Here is a 15,825-nt window from a genome sequence, read left to right as displayed (position 1 = left end):
ATCTGATATGTTATTACCGAATACTTTTTCCCAGTCAGTGGCTTCCCTTTTTACCCTACTGGAGAAGTTTTTGGATGTGCATAGGGATTTGAGTCTTAGGAGGTCCCATTCATCTATGTTATCTTCTCCTGGTTGTAGCAGTAGGGCAGTTTGAATCCCTATCTGCTCCATGGAAGGACAAGCAATTTCATACCCTGCAGTACACTACCACTGAAAATCTGCTGGAGGGCCAGATATAAGTCTGTTCAAAATCGACCGTACACAACAAGAAGTAGGCTCCTATTTTCATTATTAATTTTTTTTAATCTAAAGGATTTTAAATTAAGAACAAGGTACTCTGGATGACTTTTTAAGATTGTCTTTATGCAGGCAAGTCTTTTGAAGAGCCATAAAGGGAGCAAGATGAGGCCAGAGTAGAAGTTAGGTGAAACCAGGGAGCCTGGACTAAAGGTGGCCCAGCACACTGTTTAAGGTCACCAGCTGCTCTGCGGGAGAATCTCCTCCCAGGCAAACTACTATGTCTGAAAACCCGCCGGAGGATCAGCTATGGGTCAGTTCCAACTCTATGGTACACAACAATAGAAACATATAGTGTGTATGAGACTAACAATGGTTTACACCAGTTTTGATCAAGTCAGTTCCTACTCATTGAGGCCTCATGTGTGCGGAGTAAAACCCCTCTAAAGGGTTTTCATGGCCTTTCTTTCAAAGTTCTTCTCAGTGAGTACTAATTGCCAAACTGTTAGCAGTCCAGCACTCAACCTGTTACGCCACCCAATATTATATATGAGTAGGTTTCAATGACTTATAGGGTAGTTGTGACATCTTCATTTTTCAAAAAATATAATTGATTGCTCCATTGTGTTAAAATACTATGGAGATGTAATTTCTCTATGTATTCTATAGAGAAAGTACAGTTTAAGATTTTTTAAATAATTGTTTTATACTTATCATTTTATATCACATTATTAGTTGATGGAATCACAAAGATAAGTTAATAGGATCTTTCTAGACACAGATTTTTTTTTAAAAAAAACTGCAACAAATAGAATCTATTTTTCCAGAATTAACCAACTGGAACAGGTTGATATTTTAATTGTGTTCTCTTGTCTGTCATTTTGTCTATTAGCTATAATCCTGGCATCTTGAAATAAATAAACGAAACAATGAGACAACTTGCTTTGTCATGGTTATAAATAATAGCTGTTCTAGAAAAAATGGTGATTTTTGACAGCTGTTAATTTTTACCAAAGATTCTTTGATTTTATTAAAAGCTAGAAAGCACTTACTTGTTTTCAAGAGAATGATATATGACAATTGACATATTAAAATTTTCTCATTACTGGACTTTAAGTTAGAAAAATTAAATGAACATTTCATTCTGAAATATCATTTGACCAGTCAGACCTAAAGACAAGCTAATTAAGTGAGAAATTTTTGTTAAATGATGGCTTTAAGATTGTCAGTATTCTTTGACTTCTTGACAGTTACCTTTATGCTAACATTGAATTATCAAAAATTGCAATGGTGATAAAAATCATAAGCTACTGTATTTGAAAAGGAGTAGAGAGAAGCCACTAATTCTAGCTCATTTAAATAAGCTTGGGAGATAAACACTATAGAAAGGAGTTGTTGTTGTCGTTATTAGGTTCCAGCAAGTCGAGTACGACTTATAGCAACCCTATGAACAAAAGTCTGTCCTGTTCTGCACTATAGTCCCACGCTTTCTAACGCACAAGAGCCGATGACAGCAGTTATCTTGTCAATTCATTTGGTTGAGGGTCTTCCTCTCCTTCGCTGACCCAACTCGAAGGAATAGGACCTCCTAGCAATATGTTCAAAGTATGTGAACTGAAGCCTCATCATTCTTGTCTCCAAAGAGCGCTCTGGCTGCATCCTCTTCAAGACATATCTATTCGTTTTCTTGGCCGTCCATGGAATGTTCAGTGCTCTTCTCCAACACCACAGCTCAAAGGCATCAATTCTTTTTCTGTCATCCTTATTCATTGTCCAAGTCTCGAATACACAGCTAGTAGTTAGAAAGATCATGGCCTGAATCCGACACACCTTAGTCCTCAAATTGACATCACTACTCCTCAATAATTTGGAAAGGTCCTTAACTGCAGATTTACCCATTGCAATATGTCTCCTTCTTTCTTGACTGTTCTTATCAAGGGTGTTTATTGTAGATCCAAGCAAGATGAAGCTGTTGACAGTTTCAATCTCCTCTCCATCCATCATGATATTGCCTACAATCTTTGTTTTCTTGATATTGAGACACAATCCATACTGAAGGCTGCATTCCTTGATTTTCTGCAACAAGTACTTCAAGTTCTCCTAACTTTCAGCACATAAGGTTGTGTCACTTGCATAACACAGGTTATTGATGAGTCTTTCTACAATGCTGATGCTACATTCCTCTTCCTAGAGTCCGATATCTCAGATTATTTTCCCAACATATAGATTGAACAGGTATGGAGATAGGCTATATCCCTGAGGCACTCTCTTCCCAATTCCAAACCATCCAGTGTTTCCCTGCTCTTTTCGCTGTCTGTCTTTCCAAGTATAATGTCCTCTCCAAAGAAGAGCCTCTCCAAACAACATATCCAAAGTATGTGAGATAAAGTGTTGTTATCATTGCTCCCAAGACATATCTGTTTATTCTTTCTGGCAGTAAATAAGGAAGGATATCCTCAATACGCTATAAGATGGAGTGACACAATGACTGTAACAACGGGTTTGAGTATATCAGGGATCCTGACAATGGTGCAGGATACAACAAGGTTCAGATCTGTTTGTGGGGTTATTATAAGTAGTAGAAGACTCAATGACACCCAAAAACAACAACAAGAACAAACAGGACTACCCTGCAAAAGTTCCTAACTAACTATCTATCTTGAGTATCAAAATAAACTGCACTTCACAGTGAAGCTAGATAGGCACGCAACTGGGAAGGCAAGTAGATAGGAGGGCAGATTGGAAGTTAAGAAACACATAGCTAGATGGATAATACATATTTCTGAAGCACTGCAGTACTTGAGTATTTAACTTTGAATGAGATGAAGTGATAACACAGTAGAAATAATATTCCCATTCCTTCTCCTACCCCTTGACATAGCTTTCATTGTAGATTACTTGGAACCAAAATGAAACTCCCAAGAGATCAGGGACTAAAGTACCCTGTATTCAAACCACAAAGTATGCTGTTGGACTCAGGCAGCTGTTCCCAAAGCCAGAGGGCAACATAGAGAGACACTGCATCTCTCGTCCTTGTAGATGAAGAATCACCTCTTCAGAATTTATAATTTTATAGATTTCTTTCCTGTCTTGGACCTTTGTGTGCCATGCCTGACCCAAGTCACTATATTTTCAGTTACTTCATAAAATATGAAAATGGGGCAATGATTGTAGAAGACAGAAGTAGAATTTGTAAGTAGTCTTTGAATTGTGAAGTTGGCAAAAAATATTGTCAGAAGAACAAACAAATCAGCTTTGTTTGAAGTGAAGCCAGAGTGTTCCTTAGGAAGCAAGGATGATGGAACTTCATCTCACATATTTTGATCATGAAGAGTGAATGGGCTAGTCCTTGGAAAAGGATATTATGCTTAGAAAGTATAAGGTCAGAAAATAAGAAGGCCAGTAAATAACAAGATGTTGTTGTTGTTGTTATGTGCCATCGAGTTGCCTGTGACTCTTAGAGAACCTATGTACAACAGCCCAAAACCCTGCTCTATCCCATGCTAATCCTATTGTCTCCAACAGACCTATCCCCATTACCCTAGTCACTGAATAAATCCACCTCATTGAGGGTCTTTCTCTCCTGTGCTGTCCCTCCACCCTTCCAAACATGATGTGCCTCTCCAAGGACTGATTCTGCCTTGCAACATGTCCAAAGTATGTTAGATGAAGCTTCAGAATCCTTACCTCCAAGGAGCAGCTTGGCTTCACCCTCTCCAGGATGAATTTGTTTCTTCTCCTAGCAGTCCATGATACATTAAATACTCTTTCTAGCATCACAAGGTGCATCAAGGGCATTAACTCTCCCTCTATCATCTTTGGTCATTGTTAAGCTTTCTGATGCTTAACATGTAACTGCAAAGACCATGGCCTGTATCAGGTGCACCTTAGTCTCCAGACCGACATTGTTGCTCTTCAATATTCTGGAGAGGTCTCTGATGGCAGACTTTCCCAATGCAATTTGTCTTTTAATTTCCTGGTTGCTGGTACCAAGAGTGTTGATTGTACATCCAAGAAAACGGAAGCTGTTAAAAATCTCAATCTCTTCATCATCTATCATGCTGCCAATCAGCCCAGTGTTTTATTGATGTTGAACTTCAATCTATATTGAAGGCTATAATCCTTGATCTTCTGCAGCAAGCACTTCAGGTCTTCCTCAGTTTCAGCAAACAGGATTGTGTCATCTGCATAATGCAGATTGTTGATGAGTCTTCCTCCAATTCTGATGCCACATTTCTCTTCATAGAGCCCAGCCTCCCAGATACTCTGTTTGGCTTAGAGATGAAAAAGAGAAGGAAATAAGACACACCCTTGGCACACACCCTTCCCAATATTGAACCATGCAGTGTTTCCTCACTCTGTTCTGACGACTGCCTCCTGGTCCAAGTACAGGTTTCGCATAAGCACAATAAAGTGCTCTGGGATTCCCATGCTTCTCAGAGTTAGCCAGTTTGTTGTGATCTACACATTCAAATACCTTTACATAGTCAATGAAACACAGATAAACATTCCTCTGGTACTCTCTGCTTTCAGCCAAGATGAAGATGTGTCTGATATTAACTATGATATCATTAGTACCATGGCCTCTTCTAAACTCAGCCTGCACTTCAGGCAGTTCTCTGTTTAAGTACAGTTCTGGTCATTTATGGATAATCCTCAGCAGAATCTTTCTTGCATGTGATATCAATGACATTATTTGATAATTTCTGCACTCTGTCAGATCATCTCTCTTTGGAATGAGAACAAATATAAATCTCTTCCAGTCAGTTGCCCAGGTAGTTGTCCTCCAGATTTCTTGGCACAAATTGGTGAGCACATCCAGGGCAGCATCTGTTTGGTGAAATGTGTCAATTGGTATGCCATCTATTCCTGGGGTCTTGTTATTTGTCAATTCTTTCAGAGCAGCTTGAACTTCTTCCCTCATCACAAGAGGTTCTTGCTCATTCATTATTTCATGAAATTCTTCTGTACTGATATAATAACCACAACAGAAACTCTGAGGCTGATCACAAGAATTGGGCCAAGTTAATGTTCAGTTATACAAACAACAGAGTTGTTTAATCAGAGTTGTCTTGATATATACCTCATAACAACATAATTGATGTACTATAATGGACTATATTTTGTTGTTTTTGTTGTTGTTATATGCCGTCGAGTTGCCTGTGACTCACTGCAACCCTATCTACAATAGCCCTAAACCCTGCTCTTTCCTGTGCCAATCTTATTGTCTCTGACACACCTAGCCCATTACCCTAGTCACTGAATAAATCCACCTCTTTGTGGGTCTTCCTCTCATGTGCTGTCCTTACACCCTCCCAAACATGACGTCCTTCTCCAAGGTCTGGTCCCTCTTTGTAACATGCCCAAAGTATGTCAGACAAAAAAAGTTCAAACTGAAGCTAAAAAAATTTAAATCAAATCCAACGGAACCAAAACATGACCCTGAGACTATCCCACCTGACTTTCAAAACCATCTCAGGTACAGGTTTGAGATCTTAAACACTAATGAGCGAAGACCAGATGAGTTATGGGAACATATCAAGAATATCATCCAGGAAGAGTGCCGAATGTCATTACAAAGACAGAGGAGGAAGAAAATACCAAGAAGAATATCAGAAGAGACTCTCAATTTTGCACTAGAGCACCAAGAAGCCAAAGTAGAGTGAAGAAATCAAGATATTAAGGCACTAAACAAAAGATTTCAAAAGGCAGCATGGGAAGACAAAGTAAAGTATTATAATGAAATGTGCAAAGAGCTAGAGTCAGAAAACCAAATTTGCCAAACTTTCTCAGCATTTCTTAAGCTCAAAGAACTAAAGAACAAATTCAAGCCTCAAATTGCAACACTTAAAGATGTTTTGGGCAGGATATTAAATGATCCAGGACTATATGTTAAAGACTTAAAATAGGACCTGTTCAAAGTCATGAAAATTTTAATGGATGCATTAAATTTTTTATTTAATGTATCTAAATACTGGACAATGAATAAAGAAGGCCAACAAAGAACTGACACATCTTTGCTGTTGGTAAAGAAGATTGAATGTAAATTGCCAGAAGTACAAATACACCCATCCTATGAAACCCGCAGCTAAAATACTTGTTTGAAGCAAGGATAGTAAGATTTCATTATTGGCAGGAATGACTTTCAGGAGAAAGATGTTATTCTTGGTAAAGAAGGAGGTCAGAAAAAAAGAGGAAATCCCTTAAAGAGAGATTAATGCAATAATTCCAACAATAGGATCAAAAATAGAAAAAAAAATTGAGGATACTGCAGGTCTGTACAACATTTCTTGCTACATATTGGAATAAGCTTGATGGTATTAAACAACAACAAATTTGGTGGCATCTTAACAAATATGGACATTGTGGTGGTTGTTAGGCATTGTTGAGTCAAGTATAACTCATAGAAAATCTATGAAAAATACTTGAGTCCCATTCTATCCTGTTCCATCTTCACAATCTCTGACACACTTACCCACCTATCCATCAAATTGTGTGACACTATGATTAGGACCTCTCCCTTTGGATACTCATATTCGTTCTTCAATAATGGCCTTATATAGTATTTGTCTTTATGAGACTGAGTTAGTTCACGTAGCATAATGCTCTACAGTCCCTCCGTGTTACGTAGCAATTTACAAGATCAATGGCAATGCATCTTGATGGGAGTCTTCCTCTCTTTGCTGACCCTCCACTCTTAGGAGTATGAGGAGCATTCTTGGAGCATTCCTTTTCCAAAGAATATCCTCTCCTAGTGACATGTCCAAAGAATGAGAGATGAAACTTTGTCATTCTTGACTCCAGGGAGCACTCTGGATGAACCTCTTCTAAGACATACCTGGTAATTCTTTGGCTGTCCATGGGATATTCATTACTCTTCCCCAACACCACGACTCAAAGGCATAAATACTTCTTCTGCCATCTTTATTCATTGTCCAGCTCTAAGATGCATAGCAAATAATTGGAAAAAAACTATAGCCTAAGTTGAGTGCCTCATAGTCTTCAAACTGATATCACTGCTCTTCAGTATTTTTTCTAGTTTTGTTCTTCAGTATTTTGAAGATATCCATGAGAATGGGCTTTGCCTAATCAATATATCTCCTTATCTCCTGACTGCTGGTACCAAAGGTGTCTATTGCAGATCTAAACAAGAAGACATCATTAATGGTTTTAATACTTTCTCCATCTACTTTGAGATTGCCCCCTCGCTCAATGATAGGGACTTTGTTTTCTTGATGTTAAGATACAATCCATATTGAAGTAATAAGAACATTACTACTACCAAACTTCAATCACTATAGACAACTTAGTTGGCTGGGGTTTGTTTTTTGTTTGTTTTCTGGTTTGGGGGGTTTGGTTTATTTGGGGGGGGTCCAGTTTTGTTCACAAACTTGTCTCTTTTGTCAGATCATCTTTATTACAAAAACAGTTCTTCCATATGCATACTTATAAAAATTTTAAACTGATATCACACACATACATGAACACACACAGTAATAAATCTTAGCCATCAAATATGCAAGAAATAAGGCAAAGCAAAATTCTCACTGAAAGTTTTAATCAAATGTAAGAGTTTAGAAGCCAATATAAAGTAATATAGAGAGAGAAAAACCACAACAAGGGATAATTGTTAAATTTCTTGTTTTCCATTTTTAAATACAGGAGAGCTGAATACTCTTGTGCTGTTTTTGATCCCACTAATATTCATGTGCAAGGTGAATTCTGTGATGATATTGAACAGGGCTTTGGGCATTCAAAGGATTTCAGAAAGTAGATGTGGGTGGACTCATTCTTTGAAAAAATAAACTTTAATGTACATCTATAATAAACTTGTTGTTATTAAGTCCCATGGAGTAAGAACTGACCCAATAGCTGACCAACCCTCCAGTGCGTTTTCAGAGGCAGTAAATCACATGGAAAAAAATTGTCCATCTTTCTCCTGCAGAGCACTTGGTAGATTAGGACTGCACACCTTTGAGATTTCTTGAGCTTTGAAAAGGTATACAGTATCAAAATATTGACAAAACAAAGACACAGAACATACCTATAACTTCCAAAAATCTATTAGTGTTTCCTTGTAGAGATTGATGTGAGGCAATTCTGAACTGGAATTAATACCCTATAGTGACAGAGCCCAGGGCATTACCCAGGTTGACAGGAGGGCTGGGAGAAGATGCCTTAGGGAACTCTGATGGACTAGTAGATAAGGAGCTGTGCTGCCAACCACAGGCTGTTGGAATCCACCAGATGATCCTCAGGAGTGAGGCAGCTAATTTACTCTCATGTGATTACAGCTTCTGAAACCCCACTAGATGGTCAGATAGTTCTGACTTGAGGGTCCATAACAATAATAGCAAAAGAGCTTTGTAACACTGGCTCAAAACCAAAAGGCTGAAGGTCATGGGGCCTGCAAGCATGATGGAGAAGTTGTCCTGACTACAGAATAGCATCCTGTTTCTTATCAAAATTCTAATGTGTTCACTTCTCTAATACACCCCATCGTATTCTCTGAGTTGTATGGGACCATTGCAATGGATTTGTGACACTCTCAGTAGAGCAGGTGGGAACTCTTTAACCTTGTGCAGGTAGTGGAGATCAAATATTGCAAATAAGAGAGTGTGTCCTTATGGTACAGTGTCACAGTGGTTAAGTTCTCTATAGCAAACCAAATGTCAGTAGTTCCAACTCACTAGCTCTTCTGTGGGAGATAAGACTTAACAAGTTGCTCACCTAAAGATTTCATTCTTGACAATTCTATGCAAAAGTTTTACTCTATTCTATAAGGTTACCGTAATGTGGGATAGACATGATTACAACCAACCATAAGTAGTGTATAATGTATGATGTATACACACACACAATTTGGATACTATCCATTCAATTAATATATGTTATACTATTACCATTACTGGGAGTCCCAAAGGCAGTGCCCCTCTGTTGATCTAAGTCCATAAAAAAGTATAAATGGATAAAGGGATAAAGAAAGACAATCTCTTCTCATGCAGTTTATAAGGTCCAAAACCCCACTGGACGGTGAGCTATGAATTGTTTCCAACTCAACAGCAATGAATTTGAGGAGTTTGTGGGTTTGTTTTTGTGGGTTTTCTTTTTTTTGGTTTGGGTTTTTTTAGGTTTTGTTTTTGTTTTTTTTAGTTTTCAATACTGTACTGTTGACAGCAGGTCCTCCAGCCCAAATCATTCCTTGAGACTATAAAATCTTTCCCAACTTCTAACTACAACCACATTAGATTTTCTAAGCCACTACTTCCCAGTTAAACTATCTTTATATTTCTTACTTCTGGAATCAGGGATATTATGCCTGACGCTGTATGCCACTGAGTAGGAACCAACGCATAGCTGATCATTGAGCAGACTTTTAGAGGCAGTTAATTGCACAGAAGGAGATTGCCTATCTTGTTTCCATAGAGCAGTTGGTAGATTTGAGCTACTTGCCTTTAGGATTGCAGTGAAGTGTCTTACCACTAGACCACCAGAGCTTCCTTCCTAGTTAAAAAATATCTACAACTTTCCAGTGAAACTACTTACTTGTAGAATGAGGGCTATTATAGAAGGAGAGACTATTTAGAAGTAATTAGAACTGTTTGCATATATTAGAGCAATAAGCCAAAATTAATATTATATGCCACTATCAAGTGCCTCAGGATTTAGAAGCAGCAGTTTCTACCGTATTTTCATTCAGCTATGTTTTGAGTCTGAACAGAAGACAGATGGATCTTGGCAAATGATAGTGGATTACCATAAAATTAACCAGCTGCTTTTCCAGATGTCCTGAAGCAAATCGGTACATCCCTTGGCAGCAGAATAAAGCTATTGATCAGCTGATTACTGGACATATCCTGGGCACTTTTAGGACTCTCATATCAGGCTACTTAAGTCAATAAAAAGCTACAGCAGATTTTTAATGGCCCAGTCCTTTAAGAAATTAAGAGCGTGATCACACTAAAGGCAGGAAATCAGTTATTTAAAGACAAAGTAAATAAATAAATGGTCTAAACAAAAGCTGTAATATAGTTACAGGCATTTTTCTTATTTTTGAGTGAATACTTTTTTTATATGATTTTATTTTTATCCCTTTTCTCTCTTGCTTAGTAAGACCTGTTAATAGTAATTAAACTTTAAATCTAAATATTTCAATTACTGAATAACATTGGCAAAGTATGCTCTAGAAGAATGAGCATAACATGTTCAAGCTCACTGTTACAGTTACTGTTTCAGTTCATCTTGTTGAGGGTCTCTGTCTCTTTCACTGACCTTTTCCAGCATAATGTGAAGGACTGGACTCTCCAGATAACAGGCCAAAAGTTTGTAAGACAAAGCTTTAGTATCCTTGATTCTAAGGACCATATAATTGCACTTTGACCAAAGTAGATTTATTTGTTCATTGTTGTTGTTGTTGTTGTTGTTGTTTGCCATTGAGTCAGGATTGAACTGTAGCTGACCCTTCAGTAGGATTTCAGAGATGGTAATCTCATGGGAGAAGAGTACACATCCTTCTCTTTCAAAACAGCTGGTATGTTCAAACCGTGTGCCTTTGGGGTTACAGTGCAGATTCTTACCACTAGGCCGCCTTTGTTCATTAGACCCCATTATATAGTCAGTACTCTTCTCTAACACTGTAATTTGAAGGCATTGATTCTTCTTCAGTCTTCCTTATTCAATATCTCATTTGATATTTGTACAAAGTAAATGAAAATATGATGCTTTGACTAAGGCACACCTTGGTTTATAAATGTATACCCTTGTTCTCTAGTACTTTGGAGAGGTCCTTCATAGCAAATTTCCCCAACTGAGCATATCTTTTGATTTCTTAACTACTATGCATGTTTTTATGTGAATCCAAGAAAAATTAAATCATTGGCAACTTCAATCTTTTCTCCATCTATCATGATTGAATCTATTGATCAAGTGGTTAAGCACTTACTGCAGACGGTCAAAGATCACAGCCTTCAATATGGATTATATCTCAATATCAAGAAAAAAGAAATTCTCATCTTTGGGCAGCATCAAATCATGATAGAGGATCCCCAAGTTAGGAAGCGACATTGTGCCCTTTTTTGGGAGGCAAGAGTAATCATGCGTTCAATGTTATTTGACATAGTTGTAGTATACTAGAAATAAGCATGACTTTACTATTTGGATTTTAAATCTGGTTGGATATGGTGTGGATGCCACATTGACAAAAAGAGAACTTTGTAATGTGTCAACTTAATTATGCTTTCCAAAATTCCGGCCTCTGCATCTAATTCAACCATCCATCTTACTACCTTCAAGTTGGTACCAACTCATAGCAACTCTCAATTGGGTTTCTGAGGCTATAAATCTTAATGAGAGAACCTGCACATCTTTCTCCCATGGAGCAACTGGTAGTTTCAAACTGTCTGTGTTTTTGGTTAATAACGCAATGAGCTATGCATTTCATCACTAAAGCTCCTCTTGCTCTTTAGAATAGACCAAAAATGACAACTGCATGATCTGGGAGGTAGGAACGAGGGAGCTGCTGCTCAGACTGTTGGAACAGAAGCTTAGTGCAGGGACTCCAGGGTGCTCTTCTTACTATTTAAATTAGCTTTCATTTCTCTTCTAGCTCATCTCTTTGGAAAGGGTAAGGACAGCAGCTGGGCCTGAAGCTGCTTCATCTTGCCCTTGATCCTCCTGAGGCTTATCTATCTCTGGGTCCAGATGCATGTTTTAGTTCTGTGAAGGAGAATTATTTTCACCTACAAGGCAGTCACAGAACTGAAATAAGAAGTGTTAAGAGACTGACCCAGGTTCTAGTGCATCCTCAAATTCTAATGGTGCACGTGGATTTGTGTGTTCACCTTGACCCCCAAGTTACATACATCTTTCCCAACTGCACGTCCTGTATCATCCAACCTCAGTATTGGGTGTGAGGATAACAGTCTTGTGAAGACTACTTAACTAGATTTCATTGTTGTACATGACCAAATCCTTGTTATAAATTCCTTTATATATGTGTCTTGGTGGTACTGCTTTTCTGGTGGAATTTTATATGCTCTAATAAACTGGATCTACTCTCAAAACTTTATTACCCTGGCTCCTGATTCAAAACTATCCAACATCGGGTTTCCAAAGCTACAAATCACAGTGGGAAGAAGCTGTCCAACTTTTTCTCTGGGCTACTAGTGGATTTGAACCTCAGGAGATGCCTTTGGTTTAGCAACAAAACTAACTATGGCTGTGCCACCAGACCTTCTTAAAGGGGTATACTTCTTGCTGTTTGGATGTGCCTTTGAGTCAGAACTGGCTCACGACTAATCCTCCAGCAGATTTTCAGAGGCAGTAAATCACTCAGAAAAAGACTACACCTCTATCTGCCGTGGAACAGTTGGTGAATTTGAACTGCATGAACCACATATCTTTGGACTGACAACACTATATATTACTTGATACAATAAGACAAATTACACATGTATAGAACAACATTTGAAACAATAGTTTGTGGAGTCTGGTCTCAATGGTGTTTTTCGCTCTGTTTCAAAATGTATTGACATTGCTGTAAAGTCAAGTTGAAAAAAGCAGTTTACATTTTTTTATGAAGGTAGTCTTAACAATTTTTTTTATAAGTTGATTCAACATTACCATGTACCTGGACAACCGCTTGGAATGTAAATGTTTGGACTTGTCAATTGTTAATAAATTTCAACAGCCAAATTATCCTGTGTGTTTTATTTTATTTATTGTGATTGGGATGTTTACAAAGAAAATTGACTTTCCATTCAGCCATGTTTTTATAACATTAAATACAGTATACAAAATGCAATCATACTTTTTTAATCTCCTCCTTGTAATTCTGAAGTTCATTAACCTTTCTGTGCTACCTTTTCCTGGCTTCAGGGGTTTCTTTCTGGGCAAATGTTATTCTTTTGAGTTTGGATGCTTGGCTATTCTAAGAAGTGAACCTTTCACAGCTGTATTTTGTCTGGCTAAAAGTTGAACCACTGGAGTGTCTTTAGTTCCAGGTTCAAAGGTTGACTATAGACCATGGTCTCAGGGGTTCCACCAGTCTTTATTGGACTGACTTTATCTTTTTATATATACTTCTCAAAAGTACTGAAGAGCAGTGGTGTCTCTCTGGAGACTAAGGTGTGTCTTATACAGGCCATGGTCTTTGCAATCATTTGTTATGCATCAGAAAGTTGGACAACGGCCAAGGAGGATAGAAGGATAATTGATGCCTTTGAGCTGTGGTGCTGGAGAAGAGTATTGAGAATACCATGGATTGCTAGGAAAATAAACAGATTCATCCTGGAAAGGGTTAAACTGGGTGGCTCCTTGGAGGCAAGGATTCTGAAGCTTCGTCTAACATACTTTGGACATGTTGTAAAGAGAGCCCGGTCCTTGGAGAAGGACATAATGCCTGGGAGGGTGGAGGGACAGTGCAGAAGCGGAAGGCCCTCTAAGAGGTGGACTGATTCAGTGACTGGGGTAATGGGGATGGGAGTGTCAGAGACAGTGCGATTGGCGCAGGATAGAGCAAGATTTAGGACTGTTGTACATAGGGTCGTTATGAGCCACAAGCAACTTGCCGGCACATAACAACAAAAACAACAACATATAGAATTTCACACCTGAGGTCTTGGGTTTCCTGCCATGTTGTATGTCTTTTTCCCCTTTCTGTTATTGCTTCACTGAGCTATGTTCCCACTAGCTACAAGGGCAAGCCATAGTTAGATCTGAAATAAATCTCCATGTGGGAATCTGTTTGGCCTCACACCCTTATCTTAGACATTTAGACATACTCATATCCTGCTGCTAACCAACTGCCATGGTCCCATATAATTTAGCCCACAGCACAGGAAAACCATATAAATTTACAGTGCTGTTAACACAACCAGTACAAAAATCACTTGGAAACAAATTGGGATATTATTGATTGTGGCCTTCCCAGGGTCCTTTGTGGTTGGCAGCATGCATCAAGCTGCTGTGCTTCTCCCCACTAATTTTCTTCCCTGGAAATAGGAGGAAAAGCACCAGCTAGAGTTAAGGATGGAGCATGTCTGACAAGTTTATTACTGAGATGTTGAGGCCTAGAGTGTAGAGATCACCTGATCACAATGGATCTTTTTGCTAAATCATCCATAGATTTGTTTCTTTTGTACTGCAGGAGCATTTCATTGGGCTAGGCATTGTACATTTAAAATTATATTAACTGGCTCTGTATTTATAGAAGGCATAAATAAACAGTGCTAAGTGCCAAGAATGATGAAAATGAGTGTTCAATTACCAAAAGTCATATAAACATTAATATTCAATTGTACAATTATTATGCTATTATTCTCAAAAGGAAAAACAATGGCATGTGCACTATATGCACAAGGAAAGGATATGAACACATGCAATATATAACCATATGAATTGTTGCACATAATTCTATGATTAATAGGTAGCTACAGCTGGTCCCCCATCCATTATGTGTCTTCTTGGACAACCCTTTTCTCATCTACCAATTCATCAAAACTCATTGTCAGACAGTAAGAACCAATTAAAAGCTGACCCTCCAGGAGATTTTCAGAGGCTGTAGATGACATGTGAGCAGGTTGCCTGTCTTTTTCCTTTGGAGCAGCTGAATTCAAACCATTTGCTTTTAGGTTGGCAGTGCAACTCCTAACCACCAGGACACCAGAGCTGCTTGCCTCTACTCCTATTTTGCATAAAATTGTCAAGAATATAGATTTCCATGTTCTTTTATAATCTCTCCATCCTAAACTTTTTACTTCAGATGATTTTTGTTTCTCAAAACTGTCATACTTCATAATATAGGATATTCACTTCTCTCACTCTAGCCCTTTTTTCTTCTTAGTAAAAGCACCCATCTGCCTACTGCTCCTCCCCACATAACCTCTAAGGATTGTTTGTGTCCCAGGTTTTCTGAAAGAGACATCATTCATCCCAACACATGGACTATTAGGGACATGAAAGTAACATCCTTTGATTCTTTTCCTCCAAATGTATCCTCTTTGGTTTTAGTTCACATCTTGATGTTGTTGTCTCTGTTGTTTTTGTGTGCTGTCAAGTCAATCACAACTCATAGCGACCCTAAGCACAAAAGCTCTGACCCTGCCCTATCCTGGGCCAATTTCACTGTCTCTGACATATTACCCCATTACCCCAGGTACTGTGTCAATCCATCTCATTCAGGGTCTCCCTCTCCTGTGCTTTCCCCTCTACCCTTCTAATTATGATGTTCGGAACCCTAGTCTCCAAAGAGTTTCACCCTCTCCAGGACAAGCCTATATGTTCTCTTGGAAATCATGACATGTTCAATTCTCTTCACCAGCACCACAAGTCAGAGGCATTGATTCTTCTTCTGTTACCCTTAGTCATTGTCCAGCTCTCTGATGCACAGCAAGTAATTGTGAAGACCATGGCCTGGATCAAGTGCACTGTAGTCTCTGGACTGACATTGCTTCTCTTCAGCACTCTAGGAAGATCCTTGACAGCAGATTTCCCCTAGGCAATTACTATTTTTTTTTTAATATTTCCTGATTGCTGGCACCAAGACTCATGATTGTGGCCCAGAATAAGATGAAAGTGTTAACAATTTCA

The sequence above is a fragment of the Elephantulus edwardii genome, unplaced genomic scaffold (genome assembly GCF_000299155.1).
Source record: "Elephantulus edwardii isolate Elephantulus edwardi_28Jun2011 unplaced genomic scaffold, EleEdw1.0 scaffold00072, whole genome shotgun sequence".
NCBI lineage: Eukaryota > Metazoa > Chordata > Mammalia > Macroscelidea > Macroscelididae > Elephantulus > Elephantulus edwardii.
This window is presented reverse-complemented; position numbering follows the sequence as displayed.